The sequence below is a fragment of the Lissotriton vulgaris genome, chromosome 9 (genome assembly GCF_964263255.1).
Source record: "Lissotriton vulgaris chromosome 9, aLisVul1.2, whole genome shotgun sequence".
In the NCBI taxonomy this organism is placed as follows: Eukaryota; Metazoa; Chordata; class Amphibia; order Caudata; family Salamandridae; genus Lissotriton; species Lissotriton vulgaris.
Genome location: NC_141697.1, coordinates 738,950,461 through 738,971,326, shown reverse-complemented (window position 1 = coordinate 738,971,326; position 20,866 = coordinate 738,950,461).

The window sequence follows — 20,866 nt, the reverse complement described above, 5'->3', positions numbered from 1 at the left end:
AAGATGGTATCTCTTCAATAAATTATGCCGCTGGTTAATACAGGGGTTTTTGTGATCAATCGGTATGCAGGATGCATACCTGCACATGCTTATCCATTCAGATTCCTGACAGGTTCCTCCGGTTTGCAGTAAATGGCATTCATTATCTTTCAAGGTCCTGCTTTTTGGGTTAGCCTCTGCCCCTAGGGTCTTTACCAAGGAGATTGATCCTCTGGTGGGCATTATTGACTCTGCTGGTGTTCATGTGCTTTCATATTTAGACAGTTGGCTCAATGCTTCACCTTCTTCCTTTAAGACATATTTGTACAGTCCTGGAGAAGCACAGGTTTCTCCTCAATCTGGAAAAGTTCCATTCGTTCACTTCACAGCGACTCCAGTTCATTGTGGTAGCGTTTTTTGACGACGGATGTGGGGTAAGTACTGTTGTCAGTGGAGCAGATACAGACATTTATATCTCATTTGGAGTTTCTTCTGGCCAGAGATTTGGTTCCTGTGAGAATGTGGTTGCAAAGTCAGGGGGAAATGGCTTAGACTCTGCAATCATCTCTTGAAGGAGTTTACATGTGTTACCTCTGGTTCTCTACCTGCTGCAGTATTGGAATCCAATTATCACAATATTACAATTTCCTGGTTCCAGTGACACTGGAGATCAAACTAAATCTCGATTGGTGGTTGGTGGAGGCCCATCTGTCCCAGTGATTTCTGCAGACTCCCTCTTGTTTGTGCATTGTCACAACAGACTTAACCCCTTCCATGCTGGGCCGTTTCCGCCGCTGTGCGGTAAACAAAAGAACAGGGCGGGGCCGTGACGAACCCCAGCCGTCATCAGCACATGAGCGCCGCAGAGCGTGACAGCTGGGGTTCGTCACCAGCATGGAAGGAGTTAAGCAGGGTGGGCGGGGGCACCAGATGGATTTGGCCTGTAGATCCCTTGAGCTGCCATTTTCCATCCTCTGTAGTCCTCTGTCTGCGCCCTCTCCTGTTTCATCAGATCACTAGGAGGTACAGCGCCCCGTGGCTGGATCTGTTTGCAACAGAGTCCAACTCTCTTCTCCCCTACTTCTGTTCCCTGATTCCTTCTCAGAGGGCATGGGCGACGGATACCCTGTCAGTGCAGTGGTGGCTGGTTCTCCTCTATTGTTTTCCACCATTCCAGCTGAATCCAGGTTAGAGAGAAAAGTTCAGTTAGCCCATGTGGAGGTGCATCTGGTTGTTTTAAATTGAAGCAGGAGGTCTTGGTTTCCGTTAGTCCTTCAGTTGTGTCTCACCCCAGTGGCAGTTCCCCTTCTTCCCCTCCCCACAGAGGCATTTGACTTTTGAAAGGATGAGACTGATTTCACAGGGATGTTCTTTGGTGATAGCTGAATCTATTAAGCAAACCAGATGCCCATCTACGTTGAAGATGTGGAAATCATTGGAGGAATTTTGAAGAGTAGTGTATGGATAAGGGGGTGTCTCTCGATGTGTTTGACTCTATTTTGATTTTGAAGAGATGGATTTTTATTGTGTCTGGCAGTCTCTATAATCTGCAGCCAGTGGGCTGCAATACAAGCTATCAGGGGCCAAGATGTTTTAGCCATTTCTGGATTGGCTTCCCATCTGCTAAGGGGCCTTTTTCTTAAAAGGCTCATATTACATTGGCCAGTGCTTTTGGGGAATCTTCTGCTAGTGTTGAATAGTCTTCAGGAACCACTTGAGTATTCTGATTTGAAGTTTATGTCGACTAATGCGGTATCTTTAGTGGCATTTTTTTCAGGTAAACTGATTGGGGAAATTAATGCGTTTTGGTCCTCTTCTCTCCCTAAAGTGCCTACCTCATTGCATTGCTCAGAGGACATTTTTCTGCCAGTGTTATTTTCTGGAGCCTGCATCGGAGGATCATGTCCATTTGCATACCCTTGATGCGTATAGGACATTGTCCATTTATTTGTCACAGACAGAGTCTTTTCGTAAGGTGTATTCTTTGTTCGTGACTTTTGAGCACTCCACTGAAGGTTTTGTCCTTCCTCCGCTACCTTGACCAGGTGGGTTAAGTGAGCTATCACGAGGGCTTATGATTCTGTGGGTAAATAATTCCTGGGTTCTGCGCAGGGCAGATCTACTAGAGAAATGCCCACCTCCTGGGCAGGGTTTAAGGGAGCCTTTCTACATGATGCTTGTTGCGCTGCTACTTGGGCATCCTCTCATACCTTCAACTTCCACTATAGGTTACGGGGATGGTGCTTCATCTAACTCTTTTGGTACAGTGTAATTTTTGGGGTTTACCTTGTTGAACCAAAATGTGTTTGCTTGGGCAATCGCTCTTGCAGTAAGGACTGAACGAAGAAGACTTATGAGGAGGTAATGCCCAGTTACTTATCAGTAAGCTTTAGTACTTTGAGTACAGGTCTTCCTCATCTCAGTCCTGAATTACCCCCCCCCCCTGCTTCTCCCCCAGTCCTATCCTGCATTTTGGTTCTTTTGGGCTTGGATATGTCAGGATGTGGTTAGGTGGGGCTTCCAGTTAGAGTACATGGCATGCTGGATAGGATTGGCCATATTGGGTGTATTTTTCTGGCTGGTTGAAGTAATCAATTTCTGTGAAAGCAGAGGACAGCTAATGCAGTAAGGACTCAGATGAGGAAGACCTGTACTAGGAGTAATGATGTTTACAGATAAGTAATGGGGCATGAACCTAGGTCAGACCTAGGTAGTTGGTATGGGAAGTCAAAGAAGAGGTAGGTAAAAGTGAAAAGGATGACTCCTGCTTGCTCTGAATTTACATAAATAACACTTTTACCAAACAAAGAAAGATTATATGGAAGCCAACTTGACAAAAAATGTAATATAACTTTCACAAAATAAATGTGTAATACACAAAAAATGCCAGTTACAACTTATATAACTTTGATATACTATCTGCAAAAACATTAAGGCCCTGTTTATGAATCACGCAGAGCAGAATTTCCTCTTTGAATTCTGCTCTGCCTGACTCCAAGTGGAGCAGTAATGTTTAGTCACATTCCAGTTTCGCCCAAGTTCTATAATGCTTGGCTTGTCCTGCACTGTACACTAACGCAGTTTCCTTTTGTGGTGTCCAGTGTCATGATCATGATGGTGCACTGTATCTGAGAGGAGGACAGGGTTTCCTCCCAAGTCTTCTTAATTTTTTCCCTTTCTGCCTGAGAAAATCTTTGTTTATGCTTTTCTTTCTCTCTTCTCTCCCATTCATGCTGGTTAAGATTCCTTGTGTTTCTCTGATGTTTCAGCCTCCCTGTCATCTCATCATCACTTTTACTCTACACCTCTCCAGTCTTGCAGCATAATCCCCTCCCTCTCGCTTTCACTTAATTTCTCCTCTGTGCCTTCTAGTTTATCAGTGTTTTATTTCTCAACTCCAGCCCTACTGGAAGTCAGCCAAGGCTGGCAATCACTTAGAACTGGAGTCTGAAGGCCAGTAAAAGAGGAAGAAGTCTTAGGGTCAAGAAGAGAGACCCGGAGGGCCTCTCTTCTTAAATGTTTGGAGGCTGGATTGATTGGTGGTGGAGATGTGCAGAGTAAGGGGAGGTTTTGGGGCATCACTTGTTATGTCAATACAACTCTCTAACCCTTCTTGTTTCCCAAGGCACAATTGATTAGTTATAAATGAGCAAGTTTAGTGTTCTCTTATCCCTTTCACACCTGCCTGTAGTTAACAGTATCTCTCTTTCTTTATCACACGTCCTGGTGTTCTCTCTTCTCACTCGTGTTCCTCAATCTTGCTCACTTTCCTTTTCTCTGTCGTTTTCCTTCTTCCCACTTCTTTCTCTTCATCTTTAGTTCTCTCCCACTTTTTTTCTATCAGACTTTCTACAAGCTATATTCCTGTATTCTTACCTCCATTTCCTTTGGATCTGCGTGCTGTCTCTCCGTCTTTCCACTACTCTCTCTCCTTTCTCTCTTATAGGTTTGTGCCCTTCATATGACTGCCAGTCTGGCTCCCTGTCATGAGGAGAAGAGCTAGTGAAGGGATGAGAAACCTAAGGAGAAGAGCCGTCTTTGTGAATTGTATTTTGAAATTCTATTTTGACCAGGTACCTTGAACTATCATTTTCTCTGTGTCACTATTGCTTAATAAGGATGGCTTATGATCTAGGTTGACAGTGCATTCATTGCCTTGGGTGTCTGGGGCTGGTACCTGAGAGACTTATTTGGGTGTCCTTTTCAGGGGTATATCGAGACGCATTCTTGGGTGTCTTAGTCATGGGTGTCTGGAAAGGTGTTCTTGAATGTCCCTGTCATTGGTACCTGGGGAGGCCTTCTTGTGGGTCCCTCTCAGGTACTGGGAGGTATTTTTAGGTGTCCCCCTCAGGGGTGTCTGGGGAGGTGTTTTTGGGTGTCCCTCTCAGAACTATATGGATAGGGAAATCCTAGTAGTCTTGGGTCTTTCCCTCTTAGGAAAATGTCTGTCTCGCATCAACAAATTCACTTAAACATGGGCCATGCCCAATCCACAACTCACATCGGAAAATAAACTACACATACTGGTGCCAAGTGACATTCCTGGCCACATGGTTTTCTAATTTGCAGTCAATGTCAATCGCAAAGAGCATGTGTCACTCATCATTTGCTGAAAGGGCCACAAGGGCATCATTATCTGATATCAGGTACTAGTTCATCTGCGATGAACTTGATACAGTATTGACCGCCTGTTCCTGAAGACTCCTCCCTGTTCTTTGTTCAGCCCTTTGTTATTTTGGATTTGTATTCTCGAAGGAAAGCAACACTCCTCCTTTGTCTCCAATCTCTGCCGCATCATCCAGCCATGGAATTGTAACTTTTTTGGAAAAAAAAAGTAAATTCAGTGAAGTACTTTGGAAAATGTTGGAGGGAGGGCAAACACTACTTTTTTTGTTCCATTTCTATTTATTTTTTGGGGGGGTTCATTTTGTTTACTGTTGGATGGCCTGAGGTTTGGAGTAGAGGGTGCAGGTCTAATTTTCATTATGCTGGTATAATTTGGTGTAACCTAAGTAATTTTTGTGTCGTGAAAGTTATATGTAACACCTGAAATGATGTCAGTATACAGTTTCACATAAACAGATGTGGGAGCACGGGATCAATACGGTAGGCATGCAGCAACATAGCAATCAACCCAAATGTGAGCAGCATTTCATTAATGAGGGCACTGATAAAATAACTCAGCATTTTGGCGAAACTTTGACCATAAAAGACACTTTTTGGTGGGGTTTGCACAGAAGTAGTGGTACCATATAGAGTTTGGCTACTGTACATAAACCTTCTATTCCTGTTCTGAACACTTCTCCCTGTGCTTTTTCCAAACCTTGGTCATTTTGGTTTGGAATATGGAGGGAACCATCAGTCTTCCTTTGTCTGCAATCTATGCAGCACCATCCGCCCTTTGAAGTTGTAATCTACTTAGTAGCGTTAGTAAGTCTGTTGCCTACGCCGCTTACTGTTACTGTAATCTTGCAAATTTATTTTATATGTTTTTACACTTGCTTTTTATAATTTGTTTTAAGCTCTTCGAGTCTGAAGTGGATTTTTACCTTAAGATCGGTTAATTATTTAATCTGTAAAGTACTTGTGCTGTGGTCACTCACTGTTTGCCGCTTTTACATTTGTGCGCTCTGCGCTTCTACTGGGGATCTGGTTTAAGTTTGAGGTGGCCTCCACCTCGTTCTACCGCGGCTGTGTGCTGATTGAGCACAGGGCGTTGCAACGCCTTTCAACCCCCTGCTTACCTTCGGCCTAGTGTGCGACATTTCCTGTGGTGCGCGGGCTGGTGTTTCACGGCAACCACATAATTTAATTCATGCAGAGGCGGGCCCGCAGCGGACGCTTGCAGAGGGCGTGCTGAAGGCGCACCAAAGGCACGCATGTCTGCGACCATATGCACCAGGATGGCACCAGGTGCGAGGAACCCTGCTTGTTCCATTGGGGGAACAGTGTGTTATTCCTCTGCAGAGGTGAGATCTAAACTCTTAGAAAGGCAGTTGACAAAGAATGTCTTCCTTCCATTTGAATAGGTACTGGAGCTAATGGTTATGGAAGTTCTAATTTCTCTTTTACTGAAGGAGCAAAGGGAGGGAAGAACACAGTGGTCATAGAGCCTGTAAATGACTCTTTACTTTGCCTGTCTTTAAACTGTAGGTCTCTAAGCAAACATAGCCAGGAAATGTGTGGGCTACTAGCGGAGCAGAAGCCAGTAGGGCTGTTTTTAGTTAAAACATGGCTGTATGAACAATCAGTGCCGGCTGTTTTGGAATCATTCCCAGAGGGATATGCTATATTGAGATTAGACAGGCCTAGGCAGAGAGGCGGGGTTAGAGGTGATCTTTAAAAAAGACTACCAGGTGAAAATTAATAAATTGCCAATTTCGGGGTGTGAAGCGGCATTCTTTACGATGTCTCTGAACAGCGATTGGTCAGTGGTGGGACTCCTCATTTATAGACCCCCAGGCACAGCAAAAGAGCCTATTAATGATTTGGCCAAAATAGTGCCTCTCTATGCTATCCTCTATGCAACTTTTGTAATTTTAGGGGACCTGAATCTACATCTTGAGAACAAGGATAATCAAGACATTTGTGAATTTACAACTGGATTAGACCATACACCCTGCATATTAAAGGCCGCACTCTATACAATATTTTCTCTAATAGGGCCTGGGTGGAAGCTCTACCTCCTGTGCCTGTAGTATGTTCTGATCATTTGATTCTTTCTTTTAAGATCAAGAATCTTCGGAAAATCTCTGGCCAAAGGAAACACCCTTTGGAGTCTAGATGGACCTGGAAATGGTCCCTACTAACCCCTGACTCTCATTGCCAAACTTGCTATGAGCACGCTGGAACTGAAGGCCTCCACCCAGATAGCTGACAAACACGTTTCTTCTTGGATTAGGGAGGCAGTAGATTAATTGACGCCTCTAAAACTCTGTAACAGTTTCCACTCAATCCCTCAGCGGAATGGTTTTCAGAGGAGTTAGTAATGCTTACAAAAGAATGTAAACGTCTTGAACGTTGTTGGAGGGTGAACTATCTGCCAGAGAAAAGGCTGAAATATCTAGAAGTGCTAAAACACTACAACAATCAAATTAGGAGAACACGTAGGGTTTTCTATACCCATAAATTCGAATCTGCTGAGAACGCACTGAAAAATATCTTTCGTATTGTGAAAGAACTTACGTCCTTGGAGCGAGTTACACCAGTATTGCCGGCATCCATAGAGTGCTGTAATAAAGTAACTAGTTTCATTTTGGAAAAAATAGAGAAGATATATGCCACTTTCACAGGAACTAGTAGGAATTGTACTTTGGCTTCCCCAAAAAGTGAAATATCTCATGAGGGAAGTTTTACTCTCCAGCTACCAGTTGAAAAAGATATACTTCAGCTAATGTCAGTAGTAAAATTGGGCTCCCCCATGAATATTATCCCTCCAAATCTGCTATTATGAGGGAAGGAAGTTATTGCACCGGTGCTTACAAACTTGCTGAACTCATCTTTTAAGTCAGTGAAGGTTCTAACAATTGGAAACTAGCAATGGTGGTTCTGTTAATAAAGAAACCATCCTTAGATCTGCGCTTTCAGAAGATCTGAGACAGTATCACTGTTACCTTTCTTCACTAAAATTGCAGAAACATTTCTCAACTACCAACTGACTAATTTCTTTGGAAGAAAATCAGGTACTTCATGAAACTCAGTCTGGTTTCGGGGCCCTATATTGCACTGAATATGCTTTACTCCTGGCCTCTGAGGCGCTAAAAATAGCAGCAGATGAATGTAGGCCAGCAGCACTGATCGTGTTGGATTTAAGTGCGGCTTTTAATACAGTATCCTACGGCTTCCTTTTGGAATGGGTATGGGATGCCGATATCAGAGGCAGCACATGAGAATAGATCAAGCATTTCCTGCAAGATAGATCCTTTCAAGTCCTTCAACGGCCCTATAATTCGGAGATCCGTCCTCTGTTACAAGGGGTGCCTCAGGGTTCTGCCCTTACCCCAATTTATTTAACGTGTATATGCACCCACTAGCGGCTATAGTACTGAAACATGGGGGAAAGCTGGTGTCATAAGCCGATGACACTCAGTTGATCATCAAGTTAGAACAGAAGGATGTAGAGACTGCACCCAAATTCAAAGCCTGCTAAACTGATTTGGCTACCTTTATCAATTTCAGCCGCCTCCAATTAAATGCAAGGGGAAAACTAGGAAAGGCTTGGGTCCTGTCACTGGACCACTACTATGAAATAAACAAAACAATAGCCGGGCAGATTGAGTCTATGCAGAAATGCACAGCCTAGTATAATGAATTGCTAGGTTGGACAACCATTTGTGTTGGATAACTTTTTTGTTTTATAAAATATTTTTAAGAATTTTTGGCATCAAGAAATACAACACAACATTTACAGAGATACAGAAATACATTCAATAAACTAAAAAGAACATATCAAACAAAGTACTCGAACAAGAAAATTGTCACAAATAATTAACATGGACAACTGTAATAGGCCTCGGGTCAGTCAATCATTGAGGCACCAGTCCTGGATATAGACTGAACAAGTGGACTAACAGGTTGAGATAGTAGCCTACTTGTTACCACCTACACAAGATACACAATAGATTTATCACACAGTGCTATAACTAGGAATGACACGGGAACAGATCAGTAATTTACAAGTGTGTTACGTTGATTCCTAGCAAGCCCTAATTATTTGGTATCTTGGAGGTAAGAACGTCGAAGCGTTTCGAACCCAACCACATTTAACGGTTTCTCCTCAGGACATGGACTGGAGGGACGTTGTCACTGTGAAATAATTAAAAAGACGGTGTAAGTGAAAGGGCTAACTTACATAAACTCCTCGCTCAGACTCAAACACTCTGAAAATAAAGGTACCTTAATGGTGAGAGGTTCGGATCACTCCCTGTAAACAAATAGCGTAAAGATCTCAGTTAGAAACGATACTTCACTGTCTCTATTGTGCTACACTTGTACACTTGTCAGACCGAAACATACCTCAAGGTTTCAAGCTGGTTTATTGAACATCATATTTTGAGGCTGTGTTCCTGCTGTTTCATTGATCTTCATACTTTGAGTTTCTTGGCTGTTATCATCATGTCAAGAGAAATCAATTAAAATTTGGACATTTTTCACATCTACGAAGTACATGTGTCTCAATTCATCAATTTGATTTATCAAATTTAATAATTGTTTTTGTTGCCTCTCCATTTGCCTGTTCTGTGTACAACTAAAAGTCCCACTGGCCCCGTTGGACTCCATTCTTCCCGACCTGAAGGAGGAACTAAGAAATAGGTTCAAGACATAAGAAGCTGACATACATGCTTCCTGTATGGCACTCACACAAAAACTGAACGACGTCGCTGCGCGGACGGGTGTGTTAGAGGGAGAAGTAGGCCCGATGATTAAGGACATTACCAAAAACACTGAAGGCCTAGAGGCATTGGTTAAAGAAAATCCAGGACTCAGGGAAGATCTGAAAAGAATTGAAAATTATTTGAGGAGATGCAACCTGAGGGTTTTAAATATCCCAGAAGCGGAGGAGGGGACTAATTTCAAAGCTTTTGTAAATTAAAATACTAAAAGAGAATGTTTTGAAAGACAGGCCTGACATTAATCTGGACCATGAAATACAACAGGTTCATCTGGATCCCTTTATGCGGAATCTGCACCGACAGAAGCCAGTAAAATACTTGTAAATTTTCTCTCATACACAGTCAAAGAAACTATCCTGACTGCAGCATTGAGGAACGGTCCATAAACTGTCCAAAACTTTATGTACATTATCAGGTCGGACACATGCCGTACAATGGATTAGAAGCAATGGGAGCTGGGTAAAAGAATGGAGGAGTTAAACAAACTTGGAGCCCAAAAAAAATTGAAATTCCCGGCGATGCTCCATGTCATGTGGAGCAATGAGATGCACAACTTTTGGACAATTGAAGAAGCAGAAAGTCTGATAGATAGTATAAGAAAGGGTGGATTATCTTTAGAAATAGTCCTAATTTGGATTTGAAAATAAGAAAATGAGGTATCAGAGTTCGGCTGATTGGGTGGGGAAGGGGGGCAAGGGGAGGCACGGTTTATCTCTAAGGTTTAGTGAGGCATCTCCCTCTCTCTGGGGTCCAACAGGCACCACGCCTGATAGTCAGGGGATGGTTCCCATGGGAGGAACAGGAGGAAAACAGGAGGAGGGTAGGGCACTGGGTGGGGAGCAGTGGGGAAAAAATTTTATAAAGTCCTTAGTATTTGAATCGCATTGGTCCACTTTTAAAATATATCATCAGAGACCGCCAGGTCCTATAAAATTCACTCACTTCAAAGCAAATGGATGGGGATGATATTAAGCTACAAATCTCAACCTGGAATGTAAATGGCATTAGTCCTAAAAATAGACAGAGACTGGTGATGAAATACCTGGATGACTCCAAAGCCCAGGTTATGATTTTGCAAGAAACCCACCTTACGGCAAGTGAAAGTAGGGGGTCTCTATGTAAAACTAGGATGCAAGTTTCAATTTTTTTTTTACTTTGCATAGTTACTGAAAACCATTGCAACATTTGTTTTTAAAAAAAAGCAGTAGAATTGTTAATATGCAACAATAAAATCCATAAAACCCATGCTAAAAGACACTGTACATTAAAATAATTAACAGTGCAGGCAATGGTGAGATTCGTTGGTTCGCAAGATAAAGTGTAGTGCAGTCACTATTCCTTGCTGATACTGGTGCGTGCGCGTGCTAAAATACCATATATTGCATATTGTTCAATTGTTAGTGCCTGCTCAAGATTTATTCAAGAAAAGTCCAAGTGTTCCGTCTTTTGATGAAAGCAGCTCCTGGTTTGTAAGTCAATTGCACCACAGGAGCTTCTTACTTTTCTGGCCATGATTGGGCTATTCAATTGTAGGAATTTTTTGTCCGGCCAGCATAAGATATTTTACCAGTCTGTAGTTCAGTTGCGTATTTACTGGATTGAAGCAGGCCAACACCGCTTGTCTCCTGGTGTGGATGCCATTCTGTTTAAAAGGTGCTTTTAGTAGCGCTAACCGTTCTTGATGTAGTTCCCTGCAAGTGCAGAGTAGGTGTAAGATGTCTCCTTGAATGGTGTTGCACAACCCCCACGTGCTTTGGGTTTAAGCCCTCAGCCATGGTGGAAGATGCTGGGTGCATGGGAGGAAGCCCAGTCTATGCCTTAAGAATTTTATTTTTATAACTTTGGAATAGCCTTATCGAAGAACTTTTGTGGTGCAAGTGTTTTGTAAGAATTTAAGGTCATCCAGGCATAAGATCTATTTGAAAAAGTTGCCTTGTCCTCCACCAAGGAAATTTATTTTGTGCATTTCCAGGCCGTTTTTGTTAAAGTTGGATGTCCGAGTTGAGTATTCCAAAGTTTTGTGAGCCTGGTGATTTCCAAGGATGTCTGGAGGTAGCTCCGCCCTTGGGAAGCTTTCCTATGCTGGAGTCCATGACACAGCAGTTGGTTTAACATGTTTGGGGTGGCTCTTCTGATATTGTGCCAGCAGATGACATAAGACAAGTGCCTGGCCAGGGATTGTTGTAGGAGACCAAACACCAACCTTATTTGAGCTGGTGAAGTGTAATGCAGGAGGCAAAACATGATCCTGTAAGCTTTGACCAGCATGCTGTCTAGTACCTTGGCATCTCTCCCTTGCAATGCTTCACTGCCATAGGTGATCGTAGGGAGTAGTTTGGCCTGGACTAACTTCAAAAGCGGGCTCAGAGTCTGCCCCATCAGTTTGCTTGTGAGATTGTTCATCGAAAGTGATATTACCAGCCCTTTCCTTCTTATTTCCCCTTTTTGGTGTATAAATGTTCTTTCCTTGTTAATTATGACTCCTAGATATTTGTAATCCTGTGATGATTTGAATTGTTTCCCATCCAAAAACCAATTCCCTTTGCTGTTTTCTTTTGTTGTTTATTGTCATTGACCAGGTCTTACTAAGATTGATTTTTAAGTTATTTTCTGTGGCATAGTTCTGCAATTCTGTTAGTAGGTGTTGAAGACCCACGTAAGTGTGAATAAGCAGAACTGCGTCATCTACGTACATAAGATTGGTCAGTGTTTTGCCTCCTAGCTTCGGTGAATGTGAATTGCAGACGTCGAGTGCCTTTGGGAGGTCGTCCATTAATAGATTAAACAGGGTAGGTGCAAGCATGCAACCCTATTTCAGGCCGTTGGTTATGGGGACTTTTGAGGAGAGGTGAGTGCCACCGCCTAGTTTCATCTGCACCAGGTGTCTGTGTGGAGAAGTGACAGGATGTTTAAGATGGGCTGAGGGATTCCCCAGCGTGCCAACTTCCCCCACAATCTGCCCTGCTCCACATTATCGAATGCTGTGCTGAAATCGATAATCATAGGTGTAAAGGAAGGTTGGATGTTTTTGCTGCGTTAATCAATAAGGAGATTGTGAGAATATTAGTTGATGTACCCGCCGTTTTGTGAAAACCAGTTTGATTTAGTTGTATTATCTTGTTTGCCTCTGCCCAATTTGTGAGCGTCTCTAGAATTGTCCCTGCAAATTTTTTTGCTTCATTATCTATCAAGGTTACTAGCCGATAGTTGCTTGGCTCGGCCTTATCTCCTTTTTTGTGGATTGGCACAATTTTCCAGCCCCTAAATGATTCAGGTAATTTGTTCAGAAGCCTGACTTCCAGAAAAAGAGGTTGCAAGATATCAGCCCAATCATCTGGCTTGGCTTTGAACAGTCCCAGAGGGATACCATTCGGTCCTGGTGCCCCTTCTCTCCTCCCTTTTGCGATCTGCTTTTTTATTATGAGCGACAGTGGGCTGCTAGCTGCACAGAGAGGTGTCATTTCTGTGGCTGGCAAGTTCAGCTCCAGGGTCTCTTTGTTGTGCATTCCAATTTGTTCTCCTATTGGCCAACTATTAGGATCTTGTGTTCTGGCGTCTCCCGTTTGGTTGTTGAAGTGCTTCGTGAGGAATTCCAGCCAGCTTTCCTCCGAGATATGTGACAAAATGCCTTCATGATAGGTGTGGATTATCCCATTCATGGTTTTCCAGATACGGGCACTGTCATTGTGGTTTAAATCATGTAAAAGTTTTGCCCAGGTAGCATTCTCTTTGTCTTTGTTAATATGTTAATATGTTAGTATTTTTGATTGATGTCCTTTGGTCCCTTAAGAGTGAGCGTGTACTAGTATCACCCGGAAGTCTTCTCAACCTGTGCATTTTGCGATGTTTTTTTTTAAAACATTTTTATTGAGAATACATGAGTACATAAAGAACAAACAAGTGAAAGGCGAGGTGAATATAATAATATGAAGTAAAATAAAACATCACAAATTAGCAGAACAATAAATTACAATGAACCTATCAGGGTACAAATCATAGAACAAGCACATTAATACAAAGAAAATCGAAGGGATTTACACATCCATATCCAAATGGGGCATAACTGCACCCCAGATTTGCTCCCCTAATTTCCTTTTCCGGCTGCCTTTCAGAGCATATAGACTGTACTCAATATTAAACATAGCAAAAAACCTCGTCCGCCAGGCGTCAAATGATGGTGCATCTTTTTGCAGCCAGCAGGAAGCTATGCAAAGCCTGACAACAGCTGTAGCTACAAAAATCAGATAGACAGCATTGCTGGGTATAGAATCCGCTCGTACACCCATCTCTACCCCCAGTAAAATCTGCATAGGTGTCAACTGTACGGGTGCTCCCAAGATCACGGGTAAGAACTTGCCCATTTGCTCAAATAAACCCCTCAACTGCCCACATGAACAAAAGATATGTACCACATCAGCAGCTGAAAGCATTTTCCCTCCTGATCCCCACCCCATTTTGCAATTTTATCAGGTGTCAGGTACAAATAGAAAATGGTCTTGTAGTGTTGAGCAGCTAAATTTGCAGACATAAATAGTCGTCCAGCTAATTCAATGGTAGTCTCAAGTAGTATACCTTGACATTCTAATCTATTTACAAGTGTGAACTTCCAGATCGTTAGGCATTATATCAAGCATGAGATTATAAAGCGTGCCAATCCGTGCCACTTTTTTATTTGCTTCAATAAGGTGGTTAGGTTGTATATTCAAGCGGGTTTTCAACAGATAGTCCCTAATTTGCAAGTATTTAAAAAAATCTGAACGAGGAAGCTGATATTGCTCCCTAAGCTGATCGAACAACTTTAGCCCATCTTCCATATATAATTCGCCAACACAAATAATACCTTTAGCCTGCCAATTATACACAACCCAATCCCAGAATACACTGGGGAAAAAGATCGGAGCTATCAGTGGAGTATACCAAGAAACTTTTTCTACCATATATATTTTTTTAATGGCTTTCCATACTTTATATGCGGCTATAAGAACCTTAACTCTTGTACGCTTATAATAGCTCCAGTCCAAATTCAAAAACAAACGATTTTTAACTTCAGTGCCTAAAAGCATATAGTATATAGAGGGTAATTCGGCTATATCTGTAGGCCCTACCCCAGTGAGCAGAAAATTCATGTGTTGAAGCATGCACGCGTAATAATACAAAGTAAAATCAGGGACAGCCCACCCACCTACGGCCCTATGCAGGACCATATACCGCTTTGCTCTACAAGCTTTTCCACGTGCCCAAATAAATCTCATACACAGAGACTGGAGTTGTACAAGATTAGCACGAGGTATCTCCAGGGGCACGCATCGAAAAATATATAATATTATTTGGTAAAATCATCATTTTTAGAACGTTACATCTACCTACCAACGATAAATGTAAACATTCACATTGATCTAATTGATTTCGAATCCTGGTCATCAGCTTACCCCAGTTAGACTCTACCAGTGCGGTCGCTGAAGCCCTTATCCGCACCCCCAGATAGGTCACCTCTTGTAATACCCTTTGGTCTGTATAAGAACCAACATTGACACATAAGATTTGTGTTTTGGCGGTGTTTAATTTATAGCCCGATACTCACCCGTATTCAGCCACCAAATTTTCAATCTCCAGCATTGCTGTTGCTGGTTTAGGGGATACCACAGCCACATCATCAGCATATGCGAAGACACGGTACTCTTGTTGTTGTATTATTACAGATTGTATCCGAGGACTATTTTCAATCATCTTTAGAAATGGGTCAATGTATAATAAAAATAAGAGTGGGGAGCAGGGACACCCCTGTCTTGTCCCCCAACTTATAGACACTGGCTCTGATTGGAGCCCCATGGTGCCAATCCAGGCTACTGGTTGATGATATAATGTCTGCAAGTCTATAATAAACTGTGGCCCAAACCCGCGACTTCTCATCACAGCCCATAAAAGTCCCCAAGAAACTTGATCAAAAGCCTTCTCAGCATCTAATAATAAGAGACTAAGGGACATTTTGCGATGTAATGATTTCTAAGGAGTTTAAGACCATCTCTTTGCCCTGGTCGACACTTGGAGATATTTAATGAAGGAAAAGCGAGGTCCATATATTACCAGGACATATTTTTGACCACGCTCTGGTTAGTGTTACACTAATGGGAATTAGAGCAAGGCATAATGCCAGATGGACATTGAAAACATCTATCCTATTAGACCAAGATGTTTCCATCCATTTGAAAAAACAACTGCAGAGTTCTTCCAGGATAATGCCCATTCAGCCTCCATTTGTGTTATTTGGGACACTTTTAAGGCCTATACTCAAGCTGTCTTACAAAGTCAGGTCTTTTATAAGAATAAGGTGGATAGGGCCGAGCTGAAGAAATCGGCGGAAAAAATTGAGATAATAGAAGTCAAGTTGCTGTAAGTGACAGGGAACATGCAGAGTAAAGATGAGGCCTGAAACAGTTGAAGAAAGCCAGAGAAAATTATAAGCTCAAACTAGAGACAAAATGTAGAGAGAGGTGAGCTACGGGGCATATGCAGCGTTTTGAGGACAGTGAGAAGGCTGGAGCACTGTTAGCATGGAAGTTGAGGCCAGAGAGGGCAGGAAACCATATTGGGCAGCTGGTCATCAACATCCAAGGAGATATCACGAACAAGGATGAGGAAGCACAGGCCAGCTTGGTCTCACTCTTTTCTGAACTATATGCGGAAGAAGAGTGCCCTGATGAAGAGACCCTAAAGAATTGGCTAAACAGTGTCAGTCTTCCTGCTCTAACAACAGTGGGTAGGTAGAGTATGGATGCCCCACTTACAGAGGGGGAAATAAGAGAGCAGCTCTCGCATATGAGGAATGGAAAGGTGGCAGGCTCAGGTTCATTACCGGCTGAGGTATACAAGCTAATATCAGAGGAAATAGTTCCGGAAATTAAGTCACTCTTTAACTCAGTCTATACGGGGGAAGAACTGATCCCAAATTCTTGGAGAGAGGCCACAATTACTTTGATTCTAAAAACAGAAAAGGACCCGAGGAAGGCGGATTAAAATCGTCCAATTACCTTGTTGAATGTAGATCATAAAATTCGCACTGGCATGTTGGCGGAGGATTGGCCCCCCAAAGGATATATATCGACCAGAAAGGTTTTGTCCCAAAAAGACAAATTCATGAACTCACACTGTCATTAATCGGGAATATAGACATAGCAGTCGCACGTTCGATTCCCTTGGCGGTGATCACTATTGACGCCGCCAAGGCTTCGACCGTGTCAGTTGGGTATTTCTTTGGGCAGTTCTGGGATGAATGGGCTTCTGTGCTGAATTTGTTACGGCACTCCCAAGACTATATGAGTGCCGCACAGCTAAAATTCTCCTAAATGGTACCCTGACAAAGAGTTTTTAATATCTACAGAGGGAAGACGCCGGGCTGCCCCCTGTCGACCCTCCTCTTTGACATATATATATAACCTCTGGCACACTTTTTGAAGATTTAGCCCCCATCCGCCTACTTCCTTTCCGCAGTAAAATCGCTTTTTATGCCGACCATTAGATCATCTACACCTCTGACCTGGTACGTACACTATCTATGGTGGAACAACTGACAAAAGAATATGGGGCATTATCTGGATACTTAGTGAATCTATTGAAGATGGAGGTAATGTTCTGGAATGTGCAGGAGTGGGGAGGCAGAGTGTGCACACAGATGAAATATCTAGGGATATTTATAGTTGAAAAAATCAATGAGATCCCATTGCGCAACTTGAAGAGGGTGGCCAAGTAGGTTGATAGGTCATTATCCAGGTGGAAGAATTTAACTTTAACTATATATGGGAGGGTCAACTTAGGAAAAATGTCTATTCTTCCAAAGCTGACATAGCTATTTAACTGCATCCCACTCAAATTCCCCAAGGAAGAAATTAACAAAATACAGGGGAAAATAACTGGATTTATTTGGGCATCTCATGCGGTACAGCTTTCCTGGAAAAAATTAAGACGTAGTCTCAAGAAGGGTGAGTTAGCCTTGCCAGACCTTTGGCTCTGTTGCATGGCATTCTAATTTAAAAACTTCTGTATGCTTCTGGGGGAGCCCAATTGTTCCACCAGGGGCTTACTATTGGCGAAAAGATTAAAGAGTTTGGTCCTGTAGCTTTCCTGTATAAATTGGAGCCCAAACATTCTTTAAAAAAGTAAGGCTAAAGGTCCTAAAAATCACATTGAGTCTTTGGTGTGGAGTGAGGAAGTTACTAAACATTGGATATTTTTCAGAATTTTCTCCGATATGGGAATCTCCAGGGACGCAAGAATGCTTGAAGGATGCTTTGAGTCCTCCCTTAAAGCAAGCAGGGATATCTAAGTGGGGAGACTTGATATCAACAGTAGGTGTACTACTGTAGGAGGTGCTGAGCGCAAAGACGGGCAATAGATTGTCTAGGTTTAAGTACATGCAGCTTACATCATGGTTCTCAACTGCCTCACAGGAGGCAGGGGTGCTATGGGACTTTGAGGTCCTACTCTAGGAAGTCAGCCCAAAGAGTAAAGAAGTGGTAAACTGGCATAGACAATTCCTGGAGGCAGATGAAGAGAAATTGGAGGCCTCTTATGCGATCTGGGTTGGTGTACTCCAGATAGAAAACAGACAATCTCTTTGGACGGATTCATTAAAATTATTATATGCAATAGTAACGTCTGTAAACTTAAACGTCACCATTTTTTTGTTATTAACAGGCTGTATCAGACTCTTCAAAGAGTGGCTAAGTTTGTGTCACAGCCAGTGTTCCCTGTAAGGTGCACGCCGGCGCGCCCATGCACCTTTGTGCCCCAAGCGCGAAGCGTTCTGTGTGGAGCGGCTCCGCTTTTAAAACACGAGGGGTGAAAAACTGCAATTTCCCTGTTGCCGGACAACTGGGTATGCGTTCACTAGCAAGTTGCTCCTGCACTTGCTGCATTTTTAATGAAGCCCGACTGCAGGCTGATTGTGGGCCTTTGTGAAAATATTTAAGTTAATTGCAGCACCGTCATGTGCTGCAATTAACTTAAATATTTTCACAATCAGCCCGCAGCCGCGCTCTATTAAGAAAAGAAATGCAGCAAGTCTGAAAGCACGACGTGCAAAGCGTACGTAGTGCTTTTGGACTTGATGCATGTCTTTTCTCAATAGAGAGAGGCTGCGGGCTGATTGTGGGCATTTGTGAAAATATTTATGTTAATTTCAGCGCATAACAGGTCCTGTGATTAACAAGAATACTTTTACAAATGTGTGCCCAACAAAAAAGGAATATGTCCATCTGTAACGCAACTGGTGCTCAGCTCTGATACCTTCGGGTCAAGTTTGTGCTAAATAAAACTCAGTGAAAATAAAAATGGCATTGTCTCATGAGGATGTGCCTCTGATGAATTATGCATATTTGCATTTTGACTATTTTTCAAGATATTGAAAGAGGAACAGGAAACGTCTTCTGATGCACTTAAATCTACTGTCGGGCACCTTTATAATCAAAATGCTCTTTTGATGCATATTGCAGCTGAAATGGACTAATCTCATCATGAAAAGTAGTGGCAATTCTTGGCATATGGTGAGTATTATTTAAACAGAGGTGCAGACTGCTGCGCCAATTTATAATGTATGCACTAGAAAACTAGTGGTATTTATTAGCATTTTATGTGATTGTCATTAATACTGTGAGAGGCCTCAACCGTAAAATGTCTATAACTACTACATCCATCCATGCACTCAATTACCATTTGATCAATTCTTGAGGGAGGTAGGGGCAGGAACATAACCCGTAGCTCCCATGGACGCTTTCCTAATTTGCTTCACAGTGTCATGGCATCATAAGGCTCTGAAAGTGTCTGTGTTATGTTATGTGTATTTGTATAGCACACAGCTAACCTGGGAGGGTGTCCTGGCACTGAATCAGGTGCTTTATGGGCTGAGCCATAGTTGGGGCTAGGTAAAGAGCCAGATCTTTAGTTTCTTGCTGAGTTCTAGAATTGAGGAGGAGGTTCTGATATGCAGAGGCAGGTAATCCAGACTTTACGAGGGAGGTAGGAGAAAGCCCGACCACTAAATCTGGTTCTGCATATGGGAGTGGCTTTTACAGGTAGATGTCCAGCTGAGCTAGAGTGTCTGGTAGGTTTATGCAGTTGTGGAGGTACCTGGGGCCAATGTTGTGTAAGACTTTGTATGTGTTCAGGAGGATTTTGAAGAGTGCTTGTTTGGAAATTGGGTGCCAGTGGAGCTCGTTGAGGTATGTGATGATGTGTGTGTGGGGTGGAAGGATGATAGTCAGTCTGGCCACTGAGTTTTGTATGGTCTGGGGTCTTCTGGTCAGTTGAGCGTTGATTTCAGTATAGAGTACATTGCTGTAGTTGAGCTTGTTGGTGATGAGAACTTGGGTGATGGTTCTGCTGGTGCTGGTGGGGAGCTATTTGAAGATAATTTTGAGCATCATGAGTATGTGGAAGCAGGAAGTAAGAGACAGATATTGTATTCACTTGGTCAGTTATGGTGAGTTGCTTGCCGAGTGGTATTCTGAGGTTCTTTGTGTGGACTGCTTGGAAGGGTGTTGATTTGAGTTTAGCAGGACAACAGTTGGAATCTCAGATCGAGATGTCTTTGCCAAAGATTACTACTTCTGTCTTGTCTGTGCTTAGCTTGAGGCAGTGGGTTGTCATTCATCTGGTGACTTGAGCTATACTGGCAGAGAAATTTGTCTGGGTGTTTGTCTTCTTATCAGAAAAGTAAAGGAGAATATGAGATGTGGCATAAACAAAGGATATGCTTTTGATTCAATGGGATTAAATGATGCTGGTGAGTTGGTCATGTAGTCGTTAAGCAGAGTGAGGCTGAGTGAGGATTACTGTGGATGGGGTTGACAGCGTCCAAGGTTAAGGGGGCCAGGCTGACTGACTGGGTGCGGCCTATCAGGAATAAGCAAATACAGTGAAGGGAAAGACCTTAGATGCCAGCTTTGTGCAGTCATTGGATAAGGATGGGGTGGTAGAAGGTGTCAAAGGCTGCAGAAATATTCAGTAGAACAAGGGCAGCTGTGTCACATCAGTCCATGAACATCCAGATGTTATCCATGAGAAAGATGAAGGAGGTCTCTGTGCTTTGTTTGGGCTTGAATGCGGATTAAGCGGTGTCAAGTAGGTGGTTGTCAATAAGGGGTATGGCTAGGCATTTGTTTATCAACTTTTCCATGATATGATTTTTGCTGCGTAGGGTAGCAGAAATATAGGCTGGCTGTTAGCTAGCTTCTTCAAGACTGCTGAGGGTTTCTTGAGGAGGGGGAGTACTGTGTTATGTTTCTAGGTGGCTGTGATGATTGAGTTGTTCAGGATCGGGGTGAGATCTGCACATATTGGATCCAGATCTGTGATAAAGACGTGGTGAAATCAGGGGCCCAAGGTTGTTCCAGAGTGTATGAACTGCACCGCTGCTGTGTTTTCTTGAGTGCCGATTGTAGGTCAGGTGGTCAGGGTGGTCCTTTGGGTGGTAGTTGAGATGGGCAGGGGGGCTGCAAGAG